General features: G+C 40.2%; 1 protein-coding gene across 1 annotated transcript in view; it reads left to right on the top strand.

The window, feature by feature from the left end:
* Positions 1-18,995, top strand: part of LOC122815448 (acetylserotonin O-methyltransferase-like) — a 485,689-nt gene that overhangs the window by 203,350 nt on the left and 263,344 nt on the right. The gene's annotated exons all lie outside the window — the stretch shown is intronic.

Raw genomic sequence — 18,995 nt, 5'->3', positions numbered from 1 at the left:
ATCAGATAATTATAATTCTGATTTGTTGTAGTTATGATTATCATTTCATGTGCTTGTGGTTTTTTTATGAATATGTTGTCTTGGATACAGTTCTGACACTGAATTGAAGATAAAGAAATGAGGGCTTAAAGTAAGTATAAATAAAAGTTTCATGAGACAGGACTGTATGGATCAGAAAATACAAATTGTTTAAACTTTATTAGCTCCATGCAGTATACTGCATCTACATAAAATCCTCACACATGGAGCAATGTATTCCATCAGCGATTGGCTGCTTTATTTCCCACTCTATCCCAATTCACCCCTCCTTAGTTTATCTTTGGGTTCACCTTCTGCTTCCTCCAGGTATGGGTTTCATTCTTGTAATATCTTAGCACCTCTTTGTATAGCTTTTTAATTTCCTCTCATCAATTCTTTTATCCAGTCAGTTCTTGTTATATTTTCCCCATGTCCCGGAACATATTGTGCAATTAATGCTCCCATACAGTTTTTGTCCCCTTCCATTTTTGTGTGATGATGGTTTTAACTATAGGTTCATATGTTCATAGGTTCATAGATTAGTACTAGGCGAACTGCCCTTTTTGGGCCATTTGAAGCCTAACCAGTTACCCCATGTGAGAATCAAACCCTGCACCTTGTGTCTTTAAGGTAACACCTTAACCATTATGTCATCCTTCCACCCCATGATGATTTTCATTTCTCTTCCCTTCCAGATGTTGCCTTTTCCTTCATGCTCCAAAGACCGAATTCCCAGTTATGATCTGACACCTTTAGAAGTATCTCCCCAAATTATTTTTGCCTGCTTTTAAACTTTTTGTGTCATCCCAGAGTCCCAGAACATGTGTGTCATTCCTGGATCCTCCTTCAGATACCTCTAGCATCTATTGTTCTCCTTCCTGCTTTCCTTAACCAGTCTCATTGGGGTTAGATTTATCAATCTCATGGGGGTTCAATACCATCTATGCTGAATCCTCTTGCTTTATTGTATGATTCCATGTACTTTCTGCATGTGCTTCACTGCCAGAATTGTCTTCTGCAGGTACTAGCAAACTAAAACTGATGTCCATCTTCCCTCCCTTTCTCAATTCTTTTTCATTCTTACTTCTTCAACCTCATTTCTTCTTCTCCTAACTCTTTTTGGTCTTCTGTCTCACTAACCTCTTCCCTCCAAAGTACCATCCTCTCCCTGTTTGCCCTCCCTTCTACCTTTGTCTTTCTGTTTTCGTAATATCCTTACTCCTTTTCAGATCACCCCACTACCACACAGTCTCTGGTATTCAGTATAACGTATTACCGGCTCCACTGGTTTACATTTTCCTCACAATATTGTTTTTTTCAGCATATCAAATCTTTCTCAAGCTATTCCACTTCTGCAAATGTCTTTATTTTTCTTTGCTATATTTCCCCTATCTTCTGTTCCCCATAGACTTTTGGGGTTCCCCTCACCCCACTTCAAGAATCCCACTTCTTTTTATGCTACTTTATGTCCTTTCGTACGCTTCTCCATGTCTCCCTCTCTGTTAGTCACTTTAGTTTAAGCTCTTCTTTTTCTGTTTTCATCCAGTGAATGAAGTTAGAAATCAAGGCATAAGGATGTATGGGGTCCCCTGGTCCTCCTTTTCCTATTCATCACTATTTTCTCTTTACTTTTACTTACCTGGTCTTCTATGTCATTTTACATTCAATGTGGCCCCTTTTCTCTAAGGTCTGTTCATATGCTGAATAGTCTGTGGAGAATTATTCCTAACATAATCCTCCTTTCTGCATTAATTCACCCCAAGAATGTGTAGGTCTTCTCCCACCCCTGTACCAAGATATTTCATGCAAAGATGTATTCCATCTTGAATGGATACCTTTTCCTCAGTACATAACAATATATATATTAATATTGATTTTGGAAAGGGTTAGGTGAGTCTTTACTTCAACAGGATAGGTTAATTTTAAGCACCAAATGGGATAGTTGGCTGGGTTTGAAATGGTCTGTAACAGAGGTTAGAGTAGTACTAACCTATGAATGTAAGAACATTATATCCTGCATGAGCATTAGCATACTACTAACCTATGAACCTATGAACGTTATATCCTGCACGACTAGGTAGCGTAGTACTAACATAAGAACCTATGGATGTTATCTCCTGCAAGAGCAGTTAGTGTAGTAGCAACCTATGAACCTATGAACATTATATCCTGCATGAGCAGTTAGCATAGTACTAACCTACAAACCTATAAACATTATATCCTGCAAGAGCAGTTACCATAGTACTAACCTATGAACCTATAAACGTTATATCCTGCACAAGCAGTTAGCCTAGTACTAACCTATGAACGTTATATCCTGCAACTACAGTCAGCATAGTACTAACCTATGAACCTATGGATGTTATGTCCTGCAAGAGCAGTTAGCATAGTACTAACCTGTGAACCTATGAACGTTATACCCTGCACGAGCAGTTAGCATAGTACTAACCTATAAACATTATATCCTGCACAAGCAGTTAGCCTAGTACTAACCTATGAACGTTATATCCTGCAACTACTGTCAGCATAGTACTAACCTATGAACCTATAAACGTTATATCCTGCACAAGCAGTTAGCCTAGTACTAACCTATGAACATTATATGCTGCACAAGCAGTTAGCGTAGTACTAACCTATGAAACTATGAACATTTTATCTTGCATGAGCAGTTAGTGTAGTACTAACCTATGAACCTATGGATGTTATGTCCTGCAAGGGCAGTTAGTGTAGTACTAACCTATGAACCTATGGATGTTATGTCCTGCAAGGGCAGTTAGTGTAGTACTAACCTCTGAACCTATGGATGTTATGTCCTGCAAGAGCAGTTAGCACAGTACTAACCTGTGAACCTATACACATTATATCCTGCAAGAGCAGCTAGCGTAATACTAACCTATGAACCTATCGATGTTATGTCCAGGCACTGTCCCCTATTTCATTCCTTGGTCTAGTTCGTTCTTTCTTTATTTATTTATTGACATTTGTTAACCAGGTTAGTCCAGCTGGGCCAGGAGCCCATTTTCACTGGAGACCCAAGGAGAAAAGCTCCAGTTACAGACAGTTTAAGTACACATAACCATTTAGTTTACAATTAAAAACAATTATTATTAGCAAACCCTAAAAGTACACATAAGTTCTATACTTCAAAGAATTTTTTTTTTTTTTGTAGCTGATTTATAACTGATGTGGTAAGGTGTATAGTAAGTTCATGAATGGGGTAGAAGGAATATCTAGAGGTGTAATGTGATGTTAAAGAAAAATATGTGGGAGATAATATGCTGAGAGGATTGTATGAGATTGTGGTAGAAAGTAATAGTACTGGAGTGGTAAAAAAGTGTGCTGAGAAGTTGTATGGAAATGTGCACTACAGAACAGTACTGGAGTTAGGTAGGTTCATGACAAGTACAAGTTTTGGTTCTTATAAAGTGCAGTTTGAGTTCTTTCTTAAATTGTATAAGGTGTGTAATGGAGTGCAGTTGGGATGGGAGGTTATTCCATGCCTGAGATACGGTGGATTTATATAGTAGTCTACCGATAGTTTCTTTGGGTTGGTAGATGTCAAGGAGTTGTTAGTTAGAAGTATGAAGTGTGTGAGTTGGTGTGTAGATGGATACCAAGGAGGAAAGGGCAGGGCAGGAGGATGGTTTATAAAGTATAGAGTGAATAATTTGTAACTGAGATAGAAAGAGTTGTTGAGGGAGTTCTAGCCATTGTAGTGAGTTGAGTGCGAGGCAGTAATGTGAGTTATGTGGGGAGTTTGTGACGAATATTGCTATTTTGTGGTAAGTTGTTGGAGTTTGGCCAGGGTAGTGGTTTGAATATTAGTTAGTACTGGGGTGGCATAGAGTAGGGAGTGGAGAAAAAGAGCCTGAGCCAGGGACAGTCTGGCATCATAGGTCAGGAATCTACGGTTTTAGTAGAGCATACCCAGCTTTTGGTGATTTTTTTTTTACTTTGAAGGATGTGTAAGTTAAATTTAAGTTCATCATCGATGATGTCTCCTAGAAGTTTTGTGTGGGAGTCAGGTTGTATGGTGGTGTTATTGGAGGATGAGATTAGAAAAGTAGATTTTAGTTGAGAGAGAGTCCATGGGAGGAATAACAGGAGTTTGGTTTTCTTAGGGTTTAGGATGAGTAGATTATCAGCTAGCCATTTTTCAACATATAGAAAGGTGTCTGGGTGGCAGTGTGAATGTCAGAGATATTGTTGGAAGTGCGGATGAGAGCTAAATCATCAGAGTATTGGATTAGTGCAGATTGTTTGCAGGAGGTATGAAGCTCTTTGTAAAGATGTCAAATAGGAGGGGCCCCAAGATGGAGCCTTGAGGCACCCCAGTTGTTACTGGGAGGTAGGGTGAGCGGGGGAGAGCCAACAAACAGATTGCTGTCTATGAGACAGATAACTAGAGAAGAAGGCTAGGGTGGAGGGAGATAGATTGAGGTTGGAAAGTTTAGTCAGAAGTAAAGGGTGAGAGACAATGTCAAAGACTTTTGAGAGGTCAAGGAAAAGGCTGGATACTAGGAGGTTTTTGTCATGGGCCTTAGCTATTGTATGTGTAAATGACAGGAGGGCTGTAGAGGAGCTGTGGTTAGGGCAGAAGCCATGTTGGGTGGGAGTGAGGAGGTTGTGTTGGAGAAGATAGTTTAGGAGTTGTGAGTGTACACATTTTTCCATAAGTTTGGAGAGAGGAGAGAAGGTGGCAATTGCACGAATGTTTGATGGGTCTGCTGAGTTCCCCATTTATGCAAGGGGATAGTGAAGAAGGATTTTCAAATATCTGGTACTGTTGCTTCCTGGATAGATCTATTAATTAAGATAGATTCTGGATAGGCTATGGATTCTGCAACTAATTTGAGGAAAGTGGGTGGGAGGTTGTCTGAGAGGAGAGAGAGCAAGGTTTAAGCTTCAGAAGGAGTGATTTAATTTATGAAGTTGGAACTGGTTTGAATGAGAAAAGGTTACTGTTTTGTGGCTTGGGAAGGATACAGGTGGAGTTTGTGTTGCAATTTGAGGGTGTAAGTTTATGGACAGTGTCGGTGAAGTGTCTACTCAGAAGGGTAGCAGTTTCTAGAGGACTGTTGTTTGGATAAGGGGAGGGATTTGAAGGGGACTCGGGATTGAGAATTTTCTTTAAGGTGGACCAGAAGTTCTGTGGATTGGTTTTGCAGTTATTTTGGGGAGAGTTATAGTATGATTTTTTTGTCCTTACAGACATGTTTTTTGACAAGGTTCTGACGTTCTTTGTACTAGTGTAACAGTGAAGATTGTTTAGTCTTAGTCCAGGCTTTCCAAGTATTGTCACATTTATGCATGAGTGATTTAGTTTCTTTAGAAAGCCAGGGGGCAAAGTTAGATTTGATTTGAATATGCCTGGTAGGGGCTAGGGAGTTGAGTATATCTAGGAATATGCTATTAAATTTGTGAACAGCATAATTTACAGGAATTTGTTTGAGGATGGACCAATCATTGATAGAGAGGATAGAGTTGAATTGGGTAGTATTAAAGTTATTTAGTTTATGACAGCCACTATAAGAGAGAGGTTATTATGCCTGGGAAGAGTGTTGTAGGATGTTACTTGGAAGATGGTCACTCAAAGAATTTGCTAAGGTAGTTGGCCTGTGGTAAAGGTTGGCTGAGTTAGTGAGAATCCAGCCAATGGTCGAAGTGGAAGAAGTGTTATTGTGTAGGCGGGAGGGGATGTTATCAGTTGGTGGAATCCATAGAGGTTGATACAGAGCTGTGGAGAGTTAGTAGAAATTTTGGTTCAGTCAATGTTAACATCACCTAAGATGACAGTTTCATAGGGTATGTTTTGAGAGATCCAAGAGAGGATAGATTCTAGGACTGGAATATTATTACTAGGGGGAATATAAATGGAGGCAATGATAAATGTCTTATGGGGGTTAAGATGGCAGTTAAGGATGATAAGTTCAGCTGGGTGGAAATCAGGAGTAAGTCTGCTGATGGTGGAGAGGTTAAGGCTATTGGAATGGAGGATATCAACACCACCACCATTTTTATTAACTCTATCACAGTGGTAGATATTATAACCAGGTGGCAGTATTTCTTTGTTAGTTATGTGGGATTTTAGTCAGGTTTCAAATAAGGCTAGAATATGAGAGGCGGTCTGAGCTATCCAAGCATATAGCTCAGTGATTTTGTTAGTGAGTCTTTGTTTATTTAGGGTATAGATAGAAAGGAGTTTGTGCCATGAGGTTTGATTTGAGGGAGGTTGAGGAGGGAGTGGGAGGTGGGATGATGCAGGGGTGGGGGAGCTGTTGGTGGGTGTAAGGATTTGGGCAGCAGAGGGTCGGCCTGGATTTGGGTGTATATTACCAAGAAGCAGCAGTGTTGCAGAGGTTAGCATTGTTGCCTCACAGCAAGAGGTTCTTCCATTCACTTCTCGGCTGGAGCACCTTCTGTGTGGAGTCTGCATGTCCTCCCCACGGTCAAGTAACACTAAAGACACGCAAGTAGGTGCAAGCATTGAATGGGCATGCCTTCTGCTAGGGCTGGGCATCGGGCTGGCAACTCGGCACCATAAAAATCAACTGCCAATCATGAGTGGACTGGAGTTCCGCTGGGGCGACCCCTAATCAAGAAAAGCCGAAAGAAAGACTGACATTACCAGTGAGTAGTATGTTGCTGGGAACTGAGGTAGGGTGTGTTAGTGAGAAAAGTGGTGGTGGAGTTTTGGCCTGGGTTTATAGGAGAAGGTGTAGCTGTCAAGTGTAATGAGGTGAGGTTGAAGAGAGATGGGGGAAATTAAGATGGGGTGAGATGGAGGGGAAGGTTTGACAGTACATGTGGTAGGAGAGTATAGAAAAGGTTGGGAAAGGTTTGCATGATAGGAGGTTAGATTTGCGAGTAGAGTAAGGATTGGTAATGTCAGGTATAGAAGTAGCATGTTTAGTTATGTTTTGAGTTTAGGAGGGATTATGAGAGTACAGACTGGTTGGGTATAGAGGAAGTAAACTAAGTAGTGATGGTGTAAGCAGTGAGAAATGTCAGGAAGAAGGTGAAGTGTTAATGGTTAGAAAATGTCAGGAAGGGAAGGATTAGAGGTAGGCAGGAAGTGGAGTGTGGATGGTTGATATGGACAGGAAGGGGACAGTTTGGATAGTATAAATGTAATTGAAGTGAGGGTGGGTGGGAATGGGGTAGGGTAGGGGAGCAAAGTGATCCTGAGCATAGCGAGGGCGAATGGAGCGGGGCCACACCAGTAGGAGCTTCAGAACCCAAGAAAAACTATCAGGGAAGCTGGTAAGTTAAATTTAAGAGGAGCCAATGGTGACTGGGAAATGAGTAGAGAAAACAGGCACAGGGAAGAGAGACTGAATCAGGATAGAATACAAGGAGAAAATAACAGCAATGAAAGACTAGCAAAGGTCAGCATGACAGAATAGTGCAGAATGACAGGCTAAAGAGAGATGTAGATAGAGATAGGGAACATAGAAGATAGTGGTCTTAAGAGCAAGAGTTACTTATAGAAGGCAGGGTAGGGGAAAACAGCAGAGTAGATAGAAGATGGAGGACTAGGGAGCATCCTGGTGATGTGCAGGAAGCAGCAACCAAGGGAAAATGGAATACAAAACAGTATTGGTAAGATATAAAATAAGGATCATTAATAGGACATACTGTCAGAAATTACACCCAATCTTTTTGATATATATTCCCTCCTTCCACACAGCAGAGATTTTTCTTGTTCTCTGGTGATATTGTGACCCTGCCACCCCAATCTGTATTTCATCTCTTCTCTTCTTTTTCTCTGTCCAGTAGGGGAAAAAGGTCTTGTAGAATCATTTGTCATCAGTTTTTGACACAGATATGCTACCTATTGTCCAGGGTGGACCTTTCTGTGTTGTGACGTATTTATTGATTTGTTAGAGATGGATGACAGAAATACATTTTGATGACAAGTAGTAGAAAAAAAAGAGATAAGGGTTGGGGTGAGAGAAAAAACTAGACAACATTAGTACCATCATATGGGGCATTAAATCCTTTATTACAATAATACAGCTATTTAATCTTAAGTTTTAAATTTGTGCTAACAACAATAAACTATAAGTATGGCTTGTTCAAAGTAATCCTTGCAATGTGCATATATTGCACATGTTCTTGGTCAAATTATACAGATTGCAGTTAACAGCAGGACAATTATGCTGCTGGTTTAGATTTTAAATTCTGTAATATTAACAAATAGCAGTTTTGTATAGTTGTTACTCGTGGCATCTGTTCCCTTAACAGTTTTAGGAGTAATATGCTTGCTGTGATGGAGTTAAAAAAAAGGAAAATCACAACATGGGTTACAACACTGGTAGTACACACAATTTATAGAATCATTTAGCAGTACACACTCAGTAAATGGAATACTGAACTCTAACACCAAAATTTCTGCACCCTAAAAATATAACTTACAGTCTAAATACCAATTCAAGTTTCCCACCACAACACTTAACACATATACAAATACAACCAGCATTGCAGAGTCCTGATCACCCCCACAACAGCAAAAGACATAAACGAATAACAGATGTTTGACTGTCCACCTAGCAAGCAGATGTTTTAAGCATAACCACAACATGGAGAATGGCATAAAACCTAAAACTTGCAGCAACAATTTTACATACTTTTTCAGTTGCCCACACTCTCCAGAAAATGAATGTCTCACCTGCTTGCCTATTACACAACAATGAAATTCTGTACAAATTAGAGAGTGCAGCTCTGATCCCATCAGTTACATTTTTGAAGACTTGAATAAATTATAGTAAATAATGCAGTTGAACAGAACAAAGCAAATAGATATCTGCATAGGAAAATGAGCAGTTGTATGAAAGAAAACATACCTTGTCATATTTTGTGAAAAATATCCTCCCTAATAATGTAGAAAAATTGTTAAGACAAGTTAGCCTCATCAACACAAAGGGAAAATAATCTTCTATAGTGCGATGTAAGATCCGTACCACATGCTGTGCTCATATGGTGTAGATAAACCTCTCTGGGCACATTGACTATGCTATTTACCTCTCAACTCATTAGATTTTCTGAATAACTCAGTTTTTGTAATTAGCAATGGAGAAGAACATGGTGTTGGTTCCTAAATGATGACTTGTACATGCCTGAGCAGCACAAAAAGGGGATTAAATGACTTTTTCCTGGATAATGCCTTGCAAGTGTGCCTCATTAACAATACTGGAAAGTCAATGAAGAGTTAAGGAACCTGCTAATGAACATTGCACTTTCAATAATGAACATCACACTGGCAAAAATGAATATCACATTTTCACAGGTGTGTCAAACAGGTAACACTTACAAATATGTCTACGTTATACTCGCTGGGAAGTATGAGTGAAATTTGAGCCACATATTGACGATGTCATCTCAAATGCATGTAAGATGCTGCACACATATCCCAGGCATGGAGAAAAAATCCCTAACAATGTGAATGTAGATTAACCATCAAACATAAATGGACAACAGTTCTGCCATGCTTTAAGACATTCATTGACAGGTTGGGAGGTTGGCGTAATGGTTAGAGTGTTTACCTTCCAGACACAAGGTGCAGGGTTTGATTCTCACATGAGATAATTGGCTTGACTTAAAGTAGATCACAATTACAGTTAGCCTAGTACCAATCTATGAACCTTTGAGCAAAAGTAACACAATTTGTACTTCACAAACATGTTGGGAATACGTTTGCTGTACAGAAATGGTTGAACCCTTACCTTTCTTGGTTGAACCCTTACCTTTCTTGGTTGAACCCTTACCTTTCTTGGTTGAACCTTTACCTTTCTTGGTTGAACCCTTACCTTTCTTGGTTGAACCCTTACCTTTCTTGGTTGAACCCTTACCTTTTTTGTCATCCTAATATCTGTCTTGTCTCCTCAGTATCATAATTGTACTGTGCAACAAATAATAGCAGAACTCTGACTGTATACGTGTAGTGCAACCTGATTACCTATTGCAGAAGATAAACTGAACTTGTAATTAGCATTCTGCATTTATTGTAAGTGTTTATGTGGTAGTATCTACTTTTATGAAGTCAAGGCCAACACGAAGGGACTCTGGTTGACGAAGTTTGCAGACGATTGCAAGTTGGGAGCTATTATTAACTCCCCAAGTGATGTTGGCATCCTACAGAAAGGCTTCACTGAGACCAACGACTGGTGCTGAACCATGGCCTTAAGCTTAGTGCCAGAAAATGTGTCATTATCCCCTTGGGGAAAAACTGGTTCTCCTGAATTACCACATCGATGGTAGTCCACTGAACACAGGTGTTATAGGACATCTGGGAACACAGGTTGACAGCAACCTCTCTTTTGACCCCCAAATTGCCACTGTGGTCAGAAAGTCATTCTATGTGGCACATCTCATTACTAAGGGTTTTGCATCCAGGAAGGAAGAGGTCATTGGCTCCCGCTACTCTTCCCTCATTAGGCCAATCATCAAGTACAATACCCCATTTGGAATGAACCTCGTTATGCATCTGCCTAGGATCCTCTTTGTGAGGTACTTTTGTGGCCTCTCCAGTTGTTGCAGGTGTATAATGACGTTCATGCCCAGGAACCTCATTATACACCTGCAACAACTGGAGAGGCCACAAAAGTACCTCACAATGAGGATCCTAGGCATTAAACAGTTGTCCTATATGGACAGACTGAAAAAACTCCAACTATACTCTGTCTCATATCTCCAACTTAGAGGTGATCTCTGCTTGACTTACAAAGCCATGTCTGACCCAGCTCTGCTAGAAATGCTACATCTAAAGAAATCCCAATCCCTCCGCACCATGCGCTCCAGAGACCTCAACCTCATTACCACAATCAGCAGAACATGCTTGAGGGGCAGGTTCCTCACCCAGAGACTGCCCATGCTCTGGAATAGACTTCCCATACATGTCAAGCAGAGCACCTTGCTGTCACTCTTCAACAGAAATCCTGATGAGTGGATGGGTAATAGAAAGTTCACCCTGAGGATCACTCCAGTGGCTCTACACAACAGAGGCACTGGGAGCTAACATTGGTGGCACGATGCCAGGGCACGTCTATGGGCTAGGCTTGTAAAGGCTCCAGGGTCATTAGCCTAGGACACACCTATGAACCTATGAACATATACCACTCCCCACCATGACTCCCATCCAAGGAATGGGTTCTGGGTTCTTTTATCACTCTCACACACATATATACCACACCTTACTCTGACTCCCATTCCAGGAATTGGTAATTTGTCTCACTCTCACACACACACATATATACCACACCTTACTCTGACTCCCATTCCAGGAATTGGTAATTTGTCTCACTCTCACTCACACATATATACCACACCTTACTCTGACTCCCATTCCAGGAATTGGTAATTTGTCTCACTCTCACACACACATATATACCACACCTTACTCTGACTCCCATTCCAGGAATTGGTAATTTGTCTCACTCTCACACACACATATACCACTGCCTACTATGACTCCCACCCCAGGAATGGGTACTTTGTATCACTCATGCACACATATACCATTCCCTACTATAACTCCCATACCAGGAATGTGTACTTTGTATCAGTCTCACACACATGTACCATTCCCTACCATGACTCCCATCCCAGGAATAGGTACTTTGTATCACACTTACCCTAGGCCTTCCTATAGTTTTAACAAGGTAAATCTATCCTTTGGTACGTATCCCTGTGGGGAGGTGTAATTTCTGCCCTTTCATTGCTGGCTCTAATAGCTTTGTGCATCCCCACTCAGGACTACTGTTTAAATTTAAAGTCACAGCAAACTGTAACACCTGTAACATTGTTTACCTGGCTGACTGCACTACCTGTGCTGTATTTTACATAGGGAAGATGAACAGACATCTTTGTGACAGAATCAGAGACCATCTGTACTGCATTAGGAGAGCTAAAGAGACCGATGCATTAGCGAAGCATATTATACAAGCAGGCATTGTCCACAAGTTTATGTTTAAGGCTATTGACTCTATTGTTCCCACAGAGCAATTAGCTGATGTTGCTAACAAAACAGAGAAAGCAGAGCTGAAATGCATTCTTAATTTTAGGTCAGATTGCGAACCTGGCCTGAATGAACATGTTTCTATTAAACCAATTTTAAAGTCTCATAGATTGCAGAATGTATAACTGCTTTTATAGTTTATTTTATATTTTATATATTTAGATGCTTTTTGTGTATACTGGTCTTTAAGTGCTTTGTATTTTCTTATATAGAATGCTCTCCATTCACTTACATTGCAGCACTTTTATTGGCTAGTTTGATCTAGACCTGTTGATGTCATGCTATTTAAATATCCAAGTGTGTTGTGTACTTAAGATCTGAAGAAGCAATATGCGAAAGTGCTCATCTGTTATTATTTATTCTTTACATTAAAAGTTCATTTTCCATATAGTCTCTAGCCTTCTGTGTTTGGATTTTGGATTACGTGTTCCTTTGCTGCCTATGTGGAACTTTGCATATCTTTCTGCTGCTCTGTTTCCTGTGTTTGGAGCCTGTTTGATACTTGTTGGTACTTTTTTGCTTACTAGCTCCATTTATTCCCTGTAGAGTTTTTCTTGGATTTTAGCCATCCCAGGAATATTTACTTTGCATCACTCTCACGCACCCATTTACCAGTCCCTAAGATGACTCCCATCCCAGGAATAGATACTTTGTATCACTCTCACACACGTATTCCATTCTCTACCATGACTCCCATCCCAGGAATGGCTACTTTGTATCACCTCACACACATATACTATTCCCTACCATGACACCCACCCCAGGAATGTGTAGTTTGTATCACTCACACACATATACCATTCCCTACCATCACTCAATCTCAGGAATGGCTACTTTGTATCACACACACACACACACATATACCATTCCTCACCATGACTCCCATCCCAGGAATGGCTACTTTGTATCACCCTTACACACACATATACCATTCCCTGCCATGACTCCCATCCTAGGAATGGCTACTTTGTATCACCCTCACACACACATATACCATTCCCTGCCATGACTCCCATCCCAGGAATGGCTACTTTGTATCACCCTCATACATGTATACCATTCCCTACCATGACTTCCATACCAGGAATGGCTACTTTGTATCACACACACACATATACCATTCCCTACCATGACTCCATCCCAGGAATAGCTACTTTGTATCACCCTCAGACACACAAATACCACTCTCTACCATGACTCCCTTCCCAGGAATGGGTACTTTGTGTCACTCTCTCACACATATATATTTATTTATCATTCCCTCACATGACTTCCATTCTTGCTATGATAATTTCTGTCAAGGAACACATATCACTTCATGCATATGGACTTAAGACTTTGAATAGTACAACTACTCATTCTTCCTACTTTCTGCATTGCATGACCCTTGACACTGAGAAGACCTGCTACCCAGACGTAAGTAAAGGTAACTGATACTTCATGTCCTTTGGTAACAACTGATCAGAGTTTGCGTTTGACCAGATAATGCTGCTCTGCTTAGTAGTAATTAATATACAACTGATGAAACGTTGGAATTATCAGTACTGTATTCTGCAGATTCTTATCCACAAATCACTGTTGTTTGCTTCACAAATCACATTGCTCATTCTTCAATAAATGTGTCATGCCCCTTCAACTGTGTTCTTTGTGAAACCCACCATACAAGTTATTCTGTGGTGTCAGCAGATACTGCACAAGACAAGAGGCTGTGAATTAGATCGACATTATTTTGACTCTGCCATTGTGTACTTTGTATAACTGTGTAAAAATTAACTCTTTACAGGCACCTACAGTATGGCATCCTCAACAGATGTGATGTGTATACTTCAGCTTAGTAGTAACACATTCACAAAGGGAGGTGTAGATCAATGTGTGTGTATGTCTCTTTAAGAAGCTATACAAGGGCTTGCAGAAGTGTATAAATACTGAGCACGTGCGAGCCTGACTGCCATTTTGTAGTCAGCTGTTGAGATGTAAGCATGTATGTATGGAAGCTCTGTCTGTCAATCAGTTTGTTTATATTTACTAATGCTGCTATCCATCCTGATGTATTTCTATGTAATAAAGCATCTTAAATGAGCTACCCACCTGTTTGTCATCTATGGATAGAGAGAAGAGCAACATGGTGTCAGAAGTGGCATATCTAAAAGACATGAGGTTGAAGAGGCACGTTTAAACAACTTTTGGCCAGAAAGAACTCCAGTTTCTCAAATTTGAATTTTTGAGTCATCTCACTGCTACTGGTAGAATATAGAGAAGTGAACCATCTCTACTCTACATATAATTCACAAAACTGATCAGATATGAATTTCAGATGTTCAAACTTGCTCAAACTACTTCTTATTCACAAAATATCAAACGAAGCATACAGAATGCTCTAAATGATATTAAAATAAATTAAAATTGCCCACACGGTGAGAGTTGCAGGCTCTAGGTCGGACTCTAAACCGGTTACAAGTGGCGTCCCCCAGGGCTCAGTCCTGGGACCCCTCCTGTTCGGTATATACTTCTCAGAGATACAGGCAAGCACAGGAGGACTATGGTTGACCAAGTTAACAGATGACTGCAAATTGGGGGCCATAACTGGCTCTCCGGCTGATACAGACATCCTCCAGAAGGGTCTCACTGAGACGGATACCTGGTGTCAAAACCTTGGCCTCAAGCTAAATGACAAAAAGTGCATAGTCATCCCCTTTGGAAAAAACAAAGTACTCATGAACTACCACATATGTGGTAGCCCCCTAAATACTGAAAATGTAATAAGGGATCTGGGGACCCAAGTAGATAGTAATCTCTCCATTGATAATCAAATTGCCAAGGTGGTTAGAAAATACTTCTATGTGGCCCACCTAATCACAAAAGGGTTTGCATCTAGAACAAAAGAGATTATGTTGTCCATCTACTCATCACTCATCAGACCCATCATAGAGTACAATGCCCCATTTGGGATGTACCTTACAAGACACCTGCAACAGCTGGAATGACCACAGAAGTACCTCACCAAGAGGATTACTGGCCTCAAACAGATGCCCTATGCAGCCCGACTGAAAAAACTCCAGCTGTACTTGGTTGCATACCACTTACTCAGAGGTGATCTCTGCCTGACATACAAGGCCATGTCCATCCCAGAATTGATGGACATGCTCCACCTAAAAAAAAAAACAAATTCACAAGAGCCACACGCTCTAGGGATCTAAACCTCATCACAATGATAAATAGGACGTGCTGGAGGGATAGATTCCTGTCCCAGAGACTCCCCATGCTTTGGAATAGGATTCCAATCTACATTAGGCAGAGCCCCTCACTAACACTCTACAAGAGAAACCTTGACGAGTGGATGGGAAACAGAAACTTTACCCCTGGGCTCACTGCAGTGGCTCTGCTGGACAGAGGCACAGGGAACTAATGTCTCTGCTGGACAGAGGCATAGGGAACTAATCTAAGGGGGTGGCAAAAGCCAACACATTCTGGCTAGGCTTATAGATGCCCTCGGGCAGATAGCCTAGTACTTACCTATGAACCTATGAACCTATAATATGAAAAATATGTGCTTTGCAAAAAATTCAGTCATTTATCTTTATCTAATTTGTTGTATTCATTTTATACAATTCGGACTTTATTTCAAACATTTTCCATAGTAATTCAAATATTTCTATCAAGGCTATCCAAGTTACAAGAAGTGTGTGGAGTGTTTGCTTGTTTGTGCAGTGTTACAATAAAATTATTTCACAAATTAAGCCATCTCAGAGTGAATTTTGCAAAATACAGTATTTCAGAGAGTTTATTGTGCATTTGAGTGTTACTACAAGCTGCAGAGAGGCAACTTGTTGATATATAATTACAACAGCCATACTTCCAGTGTGTTTGTGCATACTTTGTTGGCATGGCAGATGGATTTCGAAAACCAAGTCCATTTGTGTTTGGTAATAATATCGCAGAGAACTGGAGAGCGTTTGAACAAGAGTATGACATTTCATACAGACTGCATTTTCTGATAAAGATGACCATACAAAGGCATTTTTTCTTTTTAATTTACCTGGGTTAGAAGCCATTGAAAGGGAACTTTCATTTGTGTATGCATCTGCTATCTTTGCGGAGAGGGGGAAACCATCATATTGCTGTACTGGCTGAGTCAAGGGAAGACCCTAAGTGTATAAAAATGTAAATTTAGAGAAATGTATAACCCCCAGACCAACATTACAATGAAGAGGGACTTGTTTTACACAAGGGATCAAAAGCCTGGTAAAACTTTTGCAGCATATATAACTGACTTGAGATATAAGGCTAAAATGTGCAGATTTGGTGATTTAAGGGATGAGTTGATAAAGGACAGACATGTCTGTGGTATTAAAGATGATGGTGTGAGAAAGATTTTACTTTGTGACAGTGATTTAACTTTGAATAAGGCCATTGAGATTTATCAGATATATGAGCTCACAGAAAAGCACACATATATGTTTACAAATGAGAAAGGCATGTTTCCAGTAACTTCTAAATCTCACATTGATAGCATGCAGCACTTGGTTAAGAGAAATAGGCCCAGACACATGGCAGCAACTGTAGCCCCTGCAACACTCTCGGGTAAACCCCAGAGCTTTCTAGTAAGTTCCACAGTTTTCACAGCCTTAGTGAAGCATAAGAGTCAGTCAGCAAACTTAAAGCATGAGCCACAACCTAGTTTCATTGTTAACTGCCTTAACTGTGGTATAAGTCATGAATCTAAAAGGGGAAAGTACTTAGCTGTTGGTCAACAATGCCACAAATGTAATAAATGGAATCTTTTCAAAAGATTTTGTAAATCAAAAGCCACACATTCTTTTATAAAAAGGGAACATTTTAAGAAACGAGTTGATCAATTAGAAAGTCATGACCCAGGATCTCATACCTTTCATGTTGATGTTGTGTCTGTGCTTAGTGAAACAGTCAATGCAGCAGATCTATGGGCCAAGACTGAAGTATTTTTTACTGTTCAGATAAATAGCAAACCCACAGAGCTCAAATTTGATACTGGCACAAAGTGCAATGTTATGTTAGCAGACACATTTGCTAGAGTATGTGCTGGTGAAAGGCTTGATTTGGCAAATTGTGCAAAGCTTGTTGTTTATGGTGGTGAAGAGATTCAAACGGAAGGCTCAGTAATGCTTTCATATTACTCTGCTGGGAGATGCTATGACCTATTATTTTATGTGATCAAGAGGCATGTCTACTAATTATTAGGTCTCAGAGACACTTTGAAAATGGGACTGTTTTCATTTAACAATGAAATCCATCATGTTAGCTTAAAAGATCACTATTCAAATTTTGCCCAGAACATTTTTTCTACCTATGCTGATCTTTTCAAAGACAAACTAGGGCAATCTTCCAGTAGTGTACTCCATGAAGTTAGACCCAGATGTCAGTCCAGTTATCAGGCCAGCTCTTAGAGTTCCAGTAGCCATGCAAATCAGAGTCAAAGACAAACTAGACAAAATGGTGCGGCAAGGTGTGATTTGTCCAATTGATGAACCAACTAAGTGGGTATCTTCTATGGTAGTTCAGAATATGTACTGATCCATGAGATTTGAACAAAGCCCTGGAAATACCTATTCATCCAATGCACACAAAGAAGTCACAGCTCTGATGCCAACTGCCACAGTTTTTTTCTGTCTTAGATGCAAAGAGTTCATTTTGGCAAATTTTGCTTGCCAATAAATCTTCATTGCTAACTACGTTCAGTACTCCGTTTGGAAGGTACAGATTTCTGAGAATGCCATTTGGGATAAATTCTCCAAGTGAAGTCTTTCAGTGTGCAATGGAGCAAATTTTTTTCTGGGTGTCCTTGTGCTATTATAGTAGATGGCATACTAGTAGGAGGTAATGGTGAAGCTGAGCATGACAGAAACCTCAGAACAGTTCTGGATAGAACACATCAATTAAATCTTAAGCTGAATCCACATAAATGCAAATTTAGGCTATGAGAAGTCACTTATGTTGGTCATTCATTTACCAGTTCAGGTTTATGACCAGACCCTGATAATCAAGCTGCCATTCTTGAGGTACCAGCTCCAGACCATATTCAAGCCCTGCAACATTTTCTTGGAATGGTCAACTACGTAGGCAAGTTCATTCCAGACTTAAATCAAATATCAGCACCACTCAGAGAGCTGACATGTAAAGATGTATCCTGGTCTTGGTTGGAACAGCACCAGACAGCATTTGATGTCCTGAAAAAAGAATTGCCAGTCCATCTACTCTCAGATACTTTGATGTTCACAAGCTAGTTACACTTTCATGTGATGCTTCGAAATTTTGTCTTGGTGCAGTCATTCTACAATAGGGTCAAGCTGTTGCTTATGCATCAAGAACTCTTACCCAAGCTGAAATGCAGTAGGCACAGACAGACAAAGAGCTTCTGGCAACCGTCTTTGCATGTTCCAAGTTCCATGATTATGTGTATGGTAGACCTAGCCAGATCAAAACAGACCACCAGCCTCTAGTCACTATTTTGAGAAAGTCCATGCATACAGCTCCTGCCAGACTGCAACACATGATGCTGAGATTGTAAAAGTATCATTTCAATCTTGTCTACAAGAAAGGCAAACTTCTTTAATTTGCTGATGCATTGTCCACATCATCCAGAAACACCACTCAAGAGCATGAGAATGAGCATGCATGTTGATTTTGAAGTCATGGAAATGAGAGATTTGTCTTCTGCATGTCTTGATGAGCTTAGAGATCATACATCCACAGATCTAGTTTTACAGAAGCTCAACCACTTCCTCAGAGAAGGATGGCCATCAAGGCAATCTACTTTACCTCAAGAAGTGCAACTTTACAATGGTATCATCATGACAGGTCCTAAAGTCATTGTTCCAAAGTCTTTACAACAAGAGTACATTACTATCTTACATCAAAGTGACCCGGGGACAGACTCTACCAAAAGAAGGGCGAGAGAATTAGTATTTTGGCCTACTATGTCACA

Source organism: Protopterus annectens, chromosome 1.part1, assembly GCF_019279795.1.
Source record: "Protopterus annectens isolate FY-2018-M chromosome 1.part1, PAN1.0, whole genome shotgun sequence".
In the NCBI taxonomy this organism is placed as follows: Eukaryota; Metazoa; Chordata; order Ceratodontiformes; family Protopteridae; genus Protopterus; species Protopterus annectens.
Note: the sequence above shows the minus strand (reverse complement) of the source record. Positions and strands in the feature narration are given on the sequence as shown.